Consider the following 10,026-nt stretch of genomic DNA (forward strand, 5'->3'; position numbering starts at 1 on the left):
TTTGGCAAGCATCTGTGACTGTCAAGGGTGACACAAGAAATCGATGTAACAGCGCAGGCGCGAAGCTTTCACACGAAAACTGTACTTATTACCAAGAGTTGAAGAGTTACAGCTCTGTGTCAAGAACTGAAGTTTGTGCGCATGGCTATTCTTGCTACTTCAGCCAGTTTTCCAAGATGCATCATAGATGTCGTTAGTAGCTTTTCATAAGCTTGCTTGAGCTTTGTGGCTGGGATTCCACTCGAAGAGGCAAATCATGATTACAAGTTTATTAGCAGAAATTTGAGCTTTTGCTAGATATCCTCATCGACATCTCATTTTAATAACATTAAAGCTCATTTGATTTCTATTTAATTTCTTTTAGAATATAATGTTCAGTTGGTCATTTTTTCCACGAACTAAGTAGATCGTTTTGCTTTCAAGTAAGTGTGTAGGTAAGTTTAAGATTATGAAATCATAACCATCATGATCAACCTTCTTCAATTAATTACAGTTTCACCAATTGGAAGCCAAGCAGGGCTTATTTGCTACCTTGCTATGTTTTTAAAAAGAATAATTGTGGAATCTATCTATTAAAAAATTTAACATCTATTTTAACCGGTTAAGGTTTTCGTAAAATACCTACTATACATTATTCCTTCTATTATTGAAGTTAATATAAATAAATATTTAATATAAAAGCACAATACAATTCCGCTCAAGGCCATGTTCCTCGCAGTAATATAAATGCAAATCAAATCTGCATACATCAATTTTTGCATACCAATGCATTTGCAAGGTATTCAATTCGGTAAAACTTTTATAAATTTCTGCGGACGTATGATTTTGGATCTCATTCTGTATGTTTAATCCACGTAAGGTATAACTACTAATGAATAAGATAACTTTATAGAAAGGCTTTATAAAAAAATAGTAATTAAGTAGTTAACAAGAGTCAATTTTATAATAAGGTGACTCCTGCTCCCATGCATTTTGTATTGCAAAGTTTGAAGTTATGGACGTACTATTTTATTATGTGGTTCTGGTTATGGTGATAACTTTACTGTTAATTACAAAACTAGTATGGCTTTCAGCGTTTAATATTTAGATAGCATATTAATATTAGGGTTGACGTCATTTACTTTAATTCTACGTTCACACGGTAAGATGTTTCTAATAGGTGCTAAGTCCTAATCCCAACATAATGAATGATGTCAGACTAAACATCAAGCATGTGAAAATCGATCGACTCTATTCGAAAACAAACACAAATCTTTGATCCGATATCAAAACCGAACGCTGCTCCAAAATTCATTTCCTAACTCTACCACTACCCTATGTACCTACATACACGAAACCAAACTCATCACAGTGTTTACAGCCCTCTATCTTACCCCACCGTGTATAATGTATACCTACAGCCTGTCAACAACTGGCATAGCTCCGTCTATCAATAATAACCTTTGAAATTTCCCTATAGAACTCATTTTCTCTTAACTCCTCACTGAAATAGATCTTTATTCCTTTAAAGATAGGAACAGAATTTGCTAGCACAACAACGCTTAGTAACTACTCCGTCAACGTAACTCGCTTCATCTTCCACTTGGGAAAACTCACTTTACTGTCTAAGTTTTAGGATTCAAGATAGGTTGAAATAAGGCTGCGGTAAAGGCTTTTTGGGGGGAAATGTTTATGTTTATATCGTTCTGTTGCTGTTAAAAAGAGACAGGCGTATGCAGGCGTGTGGGGATCGCATGATCAATACGTGCTGCGTATCTTGTCTAATGGTCGTTTTCTTACATTTGCATGCTAATTGTCTTTCGGAGCCTTCCTTTTGTCTCTGACGCAAATTGCGAGGAATTAGTCCTCGTTGTGTTCTGTTAGTTTGGCATTTAGTTTGCTAAACGTATATTATGTTTACAGTTTCAAAGATACAATCAGCACAATATTATCCCTGAATGGAATGCTGGTGAAAATATCCATTCACAGGAAATATGTGCAGCAGCAGTTTCATGATGTTTTCGCAGGAAATTCAGTGTGATGCTTTTAAAGATAAATCAATGCAAAAAAATAATAGCACACATAATAAGTTTGCAATAAAATTTTTAAAATGTATTTTTGTAACGAATGCTCTTATATGTGTCTAGGCGACTCTATATACATAACTATGACAGCAATAGATGACTTATGTTAGAAACGAGCCAATTCTCATTTTTTTTTGCAAAATATGTAAGCCTAGGTATAAAAATTACTGTCTTGTGGTTAAATTTTTGTACATAAACCCTATTATACCTCAAGACTGCAGTAACCAGTTTAATTAAGTAGGTACCTACGAGTACCTACAATATAGTTCAACATTTATGTATGTAGCTAATAAGTTAAAATAAGCCAGTGTCGAGTATTTAGCCAGCGAGTATGCCAGTATATGTGGGAAACAATGAGTTTCAGCACCACGCCACTCGGTGGGCGGGCGGGGAGCGTTGCCTAGCAACCGCGCCCACCCAGATCACTTTTAAACTTTCATGGCGAACTTTTAAGGTTTGTCTGCGGCGGAGATTCGCCATCTTTTTGTTTTGAGCTCCTTTTAACGTGTATCCACTGTTTCAAATTTCTGCAAAAGAAAAACAAGATGGTGAATGGGAATTAAAGAACTTTCCGTTGTGGCTTGCTTCTTGGAAATTTTGGTTAGATATAATTTCTAGGAATAAAATACAATAGCATATTATAACTACGAGTATTATTATCAAGATTTACATATTATACCATTTGCAAATTGCACAAAAAAGAATTTTAAATTAGTCTGAAATAACACCACGTTGGGCGCCAATTTATAGTGCAAAATTATTTTAATTTCATTTACAAGGTTCTCGTATCTTGTTATTTAAACACAATTATTTGAAAACACAAAGATTTTTTATAACAATTATTAAGAAAAATAAATAACTCATATTAAGAGCAACATAAAATGTTTTTGTTTTATTTCAGACGCCCAATCAGTAAGCCCGCGCAAAATCAGGATAAAAATGTGAATATCACTAAAAATGCTGACGTACACCCCACGGGAAATAAATTAAAGTAAGGTGCAAAACTCGCAGCCTCACCGCGATACTAGTTTGTTCAGTTTTGAGAAAAACAAGGTAATAAGTATTCGTTGTTGATTTAAATATCTCATGCCCTCATAAAATATGATTTCTGCGGCGAAATTATTCAACTTCCTTCCCTCGCAAGATTTTTGTCTCAAGATTCAACCAACCAAAATCAAGAATCACAACCTCCGAGCGATCCGTATTTATCCGATTTTTCTATACCGAAGCTAAAGTTTTTAACTTAGGAAAGAGCTTTGTACAAAATTGATGAGCGTACGTAACCGCACCCCAAGCATCCCCGAAGGTGCTTTTAGGTGTAATTGGCAAGCTTTTAAGACTGCCTCGCGTTCGTTTGACATCGCCCGCGCCGGGGCAAAACGGCCGCCGCCATTTTGAAAAAATAATTTGAAACAAGGCAAAAAAATAAGTTTTCCAGCCAGTTAGCTGTTTAGGTACTCCATGGTTTCGCGTCCGATCTTTTTTCGGTTTTGTCGTTCCGTGGAAAATGCAACGTTGAAAATGTGAATTTTCTGGAATAGGTGCTCGAGCTTTTTTGGTTGAAGGGTTTGAAGTAACCACACTTCTAATGGGTTTAACTGAGGTTAAATACCGACAAAACAAAGTGAAAAATTATGATAATATGGGTATTCATTAAAATGCAAATATTGTTCAGTTTACTTGGTTTACGTTATCGGAGTTCAATTCCAGTTGTGGGCTCGATCGAACGAATACCATTGGCGCTATCAGTACCAAAATTAGGTTAACCGATGAGCGTTTATAATGCAGGCCTTATTTTAGTTTAAGACTTTTTGAATAGTACTGATAGTACTACTGCATTGAAAACTTACAAGCTTAAACTTAGCTAGTTAACTAACAATAAAATATAATAATAGGTACATACTTAATTATCATTATGATAACGTAATAGCTAATTCACTAGTTTAGATGTTTTAGAGTAACAGCGTTCAATCGGCTCATAGTAAGATAGCCTGTGTGTAAAGTTTACGTACCTCAATAGCAACGCTCATTTTTTATACTTTTTTCAATATAGCTCGACTACGAAAACTATTTTTTGCCACCCTTTTTGTCTACACTCGTCCAATGGGACAAAAGCAAAAAATACACACGCTAGCATAATGGCACTGTTCCAAGCCCGGCCAGCACGTGGCTACAATAAAAAAGTTACAGTTCTAATTTCAAATTAAGTGGGCGGCGAAGAGCGCGCGCGCCAAATTAGGCGCCAATTTTGACAGCGGGACAACCGAATATTTTCCTGTCAAAATATTTTCGCAAACAATCGACGCTCGCATTCAATGCGTATGGTTTCCAACGCCCATTTTTTAACAACAAAACAAAACCACAATTAGCATAAGCGATTATTCTTTGTTCGGTAAACAATAAATCTTTTATTGTTACAATATTTATTTTTGGTAAGCGCTGATGAAATTCATCGTTAGGTTTGGTCTATTTGGAATAATTAATAGCCGTGTAGCAATTAACCTGTCGTCCAATCGAGGGGCTTGTATAAATAATTAATCAAGGAAAATGGCTCAAAAAGGATGATGAATTATAAAATTAAATCGCAAACGTTTCGTGGATTCCGGAGAGGCTTGGGAGGCTACATGGGATTTCTCCCTCCGTGTGAGGGCACAAACCCTTTTCAAGGGTCGCCTATACCTAGTCGCTGACAAATTCTGACCCTTCGTAATAGAACGACCCATAATAAATAAGTGATTTTATGACAAAAATGCTATTTCAGAGACAGTGGCTTTTACCAAACAGTTTTTACATTATACCTTCTTCATACATTCATGAAAGAACTGGAATGGAAGAAAAAATTAATAATTTTAGCACATTATCTGCTTCAATATTCTTAGATTCATTCATATTTTTAGATTATATTTATTAATATATTTTTAAACCATATAACCAGCCAAAGCCCGCAATAATTATTGGAGCAGGAATTAAGATTACTTAAGACTTAATTTAGATTCTAGATAAGCTTTAATGACAACATTTAACTTAATCTCAAATAAAGAAGACCAAACGGTTAAAAATCAATACCAAGGGAGAAGAATGTTTATCCCTTTAGCCCTGTATATTTGTATAGATATTTAAAGTAGCTGGCTGTTACATTCGGGGATCGAGTAAACGGCGGCTCCGTCTCGCTGCCATTAAAAACTTATTAAACATCATCTCGGCCAATTACCCCTCCCCTCCTAACCCCACCCTTTGGGTTTTACCTGCTAGTGTTTACTGGATACCAGAACTTGGATTAAGATTTACGATGCCATTTAAAACGTAATGTGAAAAGGTTACTAAATAATAAATGTTAAACCGTAAAATCATCATTATCTCGTAATCTGCCTTTAGCTTCATTACCCCGAATAAGTACTTGAGGCCAAGTTGAGACAAATATTCCAAATGGAGTACTTCCACGTTGGGCGCCAATTCTAATACTTAAGAAAAACATGTGTATTTGTACGTTCTTGCCGCCTGGCGATGTCTCTCCTGTATAATATGACCTGGCGGAACCTTTCAAGACAAGAGTGAATAGTGAATAGGCACTGAGTAATCTACTAACCCTTTCTAGACGACTTCTCCATTTATCATCCAATGAGATTGTAATCAAGAACACTAACTAACAAAACACAAATTTAAACTGAACTAAAAAATACAAATCGAATCTTAACTGTTTCAAAGCACAGAAGTTTTATTTTTAATCTATTAAGTTACAGCAGCAGTTGTCAAGTCCACTTACCGTGTGCCGCAGCTCGCGTCGGACGTCCGGCCGCCGGACGAATATTTTCCGCCGCGACGCGACCGCGTCCGGTGCCCGGACGACTTCCCGTCCATCGATATGAACGGGCCTAACGGTTATCTAATTTCAAGAAATAATAAATACGGTTTCTTTAATTACATTGACGTTCGCGGAAGACTCGGCGGTGCAGGATTTTTTGTTTGTTTGTGTCAGCGTTTGCTTCGCTAACTTTGAAGGTAAGGTTCATTTATAAAAAAAAGACTGGCTATTTTTTACCTGACTAGCGTCGTTCTCTCCGTTAAATAGGAAAATCCTCTCTTGGACAGCCATGAAAAATATTGGTGTTGTTTCTTAACCGACTGCGCCAGAAGGAGGGGGTTATTATCGTTTTATGTGCATAATAAATATTTATAATGGTTATGTTTTTTTATGATGAGTCAACGCTTCTTCTTACCTACCTGTCAAACCAATAGATAAACAAAAAACATAATTACGCTTAGGGCTTCCTATGTAGTTTCTATTGTATTTTTCTATGTGATTTTTTTTAATTAAAAGAAACATTTTCATCTAGTAAAAACAGATGAAGTTTGTAATTTGGATCTTAGGCCATGCAATTTTCGTCTCCATTGAAAATTGCAATTATAGGCCACACAATAATAAAGGGTGTTGCTAGGCGGGGCGCTGTGTAAGCGCACAAATGCTCACACAAATGTCGCAATTTTACTTTGTATAAATATTATTATTATATTTTTTTTCTTTATTTTTATTAATTTATGAAGCGAAATAAAATTTAAATCACGATTATTTTCATCATATTTCAGAGAAGCTCTGCTCTTCGGCTTGGGTGGAAATAACTTGCGCAGTATGATAATTGTCTCCGTACATTTTCTAACCTCGTCTCCACTTTCGTGATAAACGGCCCTAAAAATTGTAATAAAATAAATAAAAAAGTTCACTCGTAAATACTTTAATTAATAAAGTAATAACAAAATTCGTCGGTTAACTCAAGCGGCCCTGTGGCGCAATGGATAACGCGTCTGACTACGGATCAGAAGATTCCAGGTTCGAATCCTGGCAGGGTCGAAATGTCCTTTTTGCACACTTTTATTTTGGTGTTAATTGAAACATGATTAATTGAAGAAGATTAATGCTAATAATAAAATTATTTGTAATTACTTACTATCAATTAAAATTATTTATGAATTTAAAGGTAACGCAGTAGTTGGTAAGTCTATAAATTCGATGGGATATACCTATTATTTAAAAAATCTTTAAATACATATTTAAAGTAAAAATAATTAAAGACATTAATTTATTTTATTTTATTTATTTATTACTTTGGTAGCAGTGTTTTTTTTACGTTTTTTGAAGTTAGTAAGGTCACGGTGTAAGGTGGTGCAACCCAGCCTAAGTAATTAAATTACCCACACTAATTTAACAAACAATAAAAATTAAAAAGCTTATTATTAAAAAATCTAAAATATCAAAATTAACGTCCATACCAGATCTTTTTGTAGCTAAAAATATAATAAAAGGGTATTTAGAATTAACGAGTTTTAAAAAGGTATTAAATTGTTTTTTTTATTACGCCTTTAACTTCACATGTAAGAAGTTACTACTAACTACACATCCAGTTAAACTCCTTGAGCATGCGACTGGCCGTTAGGAAACTTTTTCTTTTTCACCGACCAATTTCGATGCTCCATTGTTTTTGTCGAAATTTTTCACGTATTTTTTTTACAACTGGATTATTTTGTAGTTTTACTAATTTAAATTAATTATTAACCCTTAAGTAACACCATGGGGTAATTTCTTACCCCAGACGTATAAAAATTGGCATATCTTTTTTTCCGGTGAAGCTAGAGCAATATCGTTTTGTGTATTCTCAATGCAGAGCGTGCGCTTTAAGCTCGTAGACGCGGGATGTGAAAAAAATAATCCGTTTGGCTTTTACAGGTAGGTGGGGCAGAAATTTACCCCAGGGTGTTAGTTGCGCATGCTTTAATTTATCATCACCTAACATGTAATTAATAGGTTTTTATGATATTTAAACAAAATGAATAAATATTTATATGACGATCAAGTAGCACGTTGTTTCGAGAATGCAGAGAGATAAAAAGACCTTGATTTACATGATACTTTTCGAACTTTGAAGACATCCCCTCAGAACAGAGCGTTCATAAATTCGACACAGAAATAGAACTCTAAAGTGATAATTACGTAATAATTCAGTGTGTTTGATGTGTTTTGAAAATAATAATTAGGAATAAAATAATATAAAAATGAATTTGTCATAATTTTATAATAAACTTTTTTTTTATTTTGCTTTGTTACAAGTCCAGAAATTTTCGTTTTATTTATCTTTGAGCTTAAAATGTGCATAAAGCAGTTATTCGATGACCGATTAGTGTAAGTTTTTGGTTCCCACAATAACTTTCTAAGATTTTTCTAGAAGACCATTGTAGACACTAGTTAGTTGCAAATGAAAAATTATTTGTTTTTTGTTATGATTGATTTAAGATGTTTCATTACGCTAGATAGACGATGTTTCAAGGCAATCGTATAATTTAGTGAGCCCGCTAATACAAATAAATCACAAATTGAATTTATTTTCAATATTTACCTACCTAAAAATTTTCAATTTCCGTTTGGGGTAATTTTTTTACCCCAGGGTGTTCAATGTGTAACCAAAAATAAGGATGTTACTTAAGGGTTAAGTTAGTTCTACTGTATCGATTAGTATCTAATTATTTTCAAAAAACTTAATCTCGATTCTCGACAGACCGCCAACTCAAAAACTGTGGCTGCGGCTGAATGAAATAAGAAACACGTCATCTCGTAAGTACATTATTATTCAACTATCAAACCATCCGAGATCCATTCTAATTCTCACTAACTAATCGTAATGAGTGATTAATGTAAAAGGTAGTACGAAACAACTCGTAGGGGGTAGAAACTTCCCAGTAAGATGGGAGAGTAATGTCTGCAACTCGGCTCTAGTTTAATTGATCTCGCTTCTTGAAGTGGGGCGCTTTGCTAAGTTTCGCCAAGTAATTACGTAGGCTATGTATAATGTACAGTCGTGAGCTGAGTTTTTACTTGGCTAATGGATGAAAGATGTAAGTTTGTTTTTATTTTGAACTTGCGGATCCATGATTCAATAAGCAGTATTCGTGACTTGAGGTGACCAAATTTTTAAACGGGCTTTTTCTGTCTGATTTGTTTTTTTCATCACTGAAATATTTATAAACTAATTAAATTAGGAAATTAAGGAAGTAAATTAGATTATTTGCACCGGAGTGCATTGTTCCTAGTCATAATTGACACCATGAATTCGAATTCCATGGCGCAACTAAAAACCACTTTATCCTAGTTTTCAATGGTGGTTTTGACATCAATTTAGGGAAACGAGTTGACAATGTCGTGAAACCATAGACCCCTTATTGCCATACCATACCGAAAAGTGGGCTCAAATAAAAGCTTGTATAAAGCAAATCAAAGCCTACCAATATCAATAGTATTAATAATTATGGTCAGGACGATGCACGATGGTAATAACCATTGTTAGTATGACCTTTTTAAGTAATTAAATTACTTTTCGATACTTAAATAAAAACAATGGAACCGCTATGAAGTCGTCAGTCCACCTTGTGGGTGGACGTCCTACTCTGAGCTTTCCGGCACCAACCAGTCATTATGGAAATCATTGGTCTATGTTCAGCAGTGGACATCCTTTGGCTGAAATTATGATGATAATGATTTAACCATAATTTACTCAAGTGGAAGAAACATTTCGCTTGTTATAAAACCAGGCATTAGCTTCAGCATTTGAGACGAGAGCATGTTAAAGGAATCATACAGAAATAATTACGACAAAGTACTCGTAGAAGCAAGTTGGCGCAGAACTATGTAGTTACCAAGGTACTTAGTAATTTTACTTCACAAAGATTCAGTGCACAGGTAAAGTCTTAATACCCCTTTAGTACTGGGGATATTTTATGTATGTTATTTTGTGAGTAGTACTTTGCTCAGTTTACATGTGAACATAGGATACTCAACATCATTTTGTTTCTAATTTCATTATTCTTCATAGTCTACTTAGTTTAGGTTTCACAAATTAAGTAGGTGGGTTCAGTCAACATGGCATCAGATTATAGTCATTTTAGAGCTTATAAGATTACTATCACATAAAATGCTATT

At 34.6% G+C, this 10,026-nt stretch overlaps 1 non-coding gene across 1 annotated transcript; it reads left to right on the plus strand.

Moving 5' to 3' along the window:
- Positions 1-6,836: 6,836 nt before the first annotated feature.
- On the plus strand, positions 6,837-6,909 carry TRNAR-ACG (transfer RNA arginine (anticodon ACG)). Its single transcript has one exon. It is a non-coding gene; the product is annotated as a tRNA-Arg (tRNA).
- Positions 6,910-10,026: the final 3,117 nt, after the last annotated feature.

This window comes from Ostrinia furnacalis, unplaced genomic scaffold (genome assembly GCF_004193835.3).
Source record: "Ostrinia furnacalis isolate ACB-3 unplaced genomic scaffold, ASM419383v2 OfSCF1145, whole genome shotgun sequence".
Taxonomy (NCBI): Eukaryota; Metazoa; Arthropoda; class Insecta; order Lepidoptera; family Crambidae; genus Ostrinia; species Ostrinia furnacalis.